Consider the following 2,029-nt stretch of genomic DNA (forward strand, 5'->3'; position numbering starts at 1 on the left):
GTCTAGGGCGTCCGGCCATATGGATAATCGGCCATTCCTACATTTTCTAGGCGGCCCAGAGAGCGGATTGGCGGCCTGGCGGGAGATCCCTCGGTTTCCGGGAAGTTGATGTATTCTGGAGAGGAATCCGTGGCTTACGATGGGCGCAGCTCCTTTCCCAAGTGGTGGATATTGGTTTGCAAGCCAATGGCCCGGTGATTCTGGTCATACATGCAGGGGGGAACGATATAGGTTCCGTGCCCCTGGTAGAGTTGTTGACCCTCATGCGGTCTGATCTGGAGCGGTTCCCGTCCTTTTTTCGAGAAGTGGTTCTGGTGTGGTCCGAAGTTGTCCCTCGTGTTGTATGGCAGGGTGGGGAGGCAGTTGAGAGGAGCAGGAGAATGGTAAATACGCGTATATCCCGCTTTATTAGGTCCCAGGGTGGTGTGGTGGTTTGCCACAGGCAGCTTGAAGGCGATAATCGCTCATTGATGAGGCCCGATGGGTTCATCTTTCGGATATAGGATTGGATATTTTCCTCTCAGGTCTTCAGGATGGGGTGGAGCAGGCCATGTCTTTGTTGGGTGGTGGTCGGAGCCTCGTTTGAGGGCGGTTCTCCTCCATGGCGGCAGGTTTATACAACAGAGAGGTGTTGGAGGCAAATGGGCGGAACTGCCCGCTGGGAGACCAGCGGCTGGCAGAGCGCACGGTGCAAGGTTTATGGTTTTGCCGTTTGAATAATTAAGCTGTGGCCGATTACCACCCAACAACAATAAAAGGGTTAAAAGATGAACAGTGTCAGTGTCCTTATTGAAGGGTTTTGATGGGTATTGGTATGGGGGGCCAGAAGGAGGGCAGAGTTAACCCCCCTTCCTGATTGTACCAACAGTCTGGTGGCCACCCGACAGTTTAGGGAGAGTGGGCAGGGACTGGTGGCCCCCCCGCTTTCTCCCCCACTTTTGTATGGGTTCGCCTGGCCCCGTTTGCAGAGGTAGGAAGGGGTTAATGCAGGGATCCGGGTTAGAGGGGAGGAGGCGGGCGTCCAGCAGGGCATATATGCCACTGTCCCGCCTCTTCTCTCCCTCTTTTAGCGGAAGTGCTTTGTCCCTCCCTCCCTCCCTGTAAGATGGCAGTTTGGTTCTTCGTTTCAAATTGTGGTTCTGTATGTGGTTGCGGTTGGACTCTTTAAGTAGGCAAGGTGCCTTGTTGAATTTGTAAGTCACAGCTGGCGGCAGGTTTATACGACGGAGAGGTGTTGGAGGCAAATGGGCGGAACTGCCCGCTGGGAGACCAGCGGCTGGCAGAGCGCACGGTGCAAGGTTTATAGTTTTGCCGTTTGAATAATTAAGCTGTGGCCGATTACCACCCAACAACAATAAAAGGGTTAAAAGATGAACAGTGTCAGTGTCCTTATTGAAGGGTTTTGATGGGAATTGGTATGGGGGGCCAGAAGGAGGATGGAGTTAACCCCCCCTTCCTGATTGTACCAACAGTCAGGGCGGACAGGAGTGCTGGTTCGGTGTGACTCTCTGCTTTCAGGCAAGTCAACCCCAAGACGGTGTGACACTGTCGTATCCGGGATGTGGAATAGCCCCTGGGGAGCTGGGGGTGTGCAGTTGATGTGGAGCAAGATGCAGCAGCAGAAGAGGACCCAGCCGAGGAAGTTAGCGAAGAGGATGGAGTAGGAGGAGTAGAGGAGGTGGCAGCAGGCCTGCCTGCAAGTCGTGGCGGTGTCACCAACTCCTCTGCACAGCCACGCATTCCATGCTTGGCAGCCGTCAGCAGGTTTACCCAATGCGCAGTGTAGGTGATATACCTGCCCTGACCGTGCTTTGCAGACCAGGTATCAGTGGTCAGATGGACCCTTGCCCCAACACTGTGTGCCAGACATGCCATGACTTCCTTTTGCACAATAGAGTACAGGTTGGGGATTGCCTTTTGTGAAAATAAATTTCGGCCGGGTACCTTCCACTGCGGTGTCCCAATAGCTACAAATTTTTTGAAGGCCTCAGACTCCACCAGCTTGTATGGTAAAAGCTGGCGGGCTAAG

Source organism: Bufo gargarizans, chromosome 1, assembly GCF_014858855.1.
Source record: "Bufo gargarizans isolate SCDJY-AF-19 chromosome 1, ASM1485885v1, whole genome shotgun sequence".
Taxonomy (NCBI): Eukaryota; Metazoa; Chordata; class Amphibia; order Anura; family Bufonidae; genus Bufo; species Bufo gargarizans.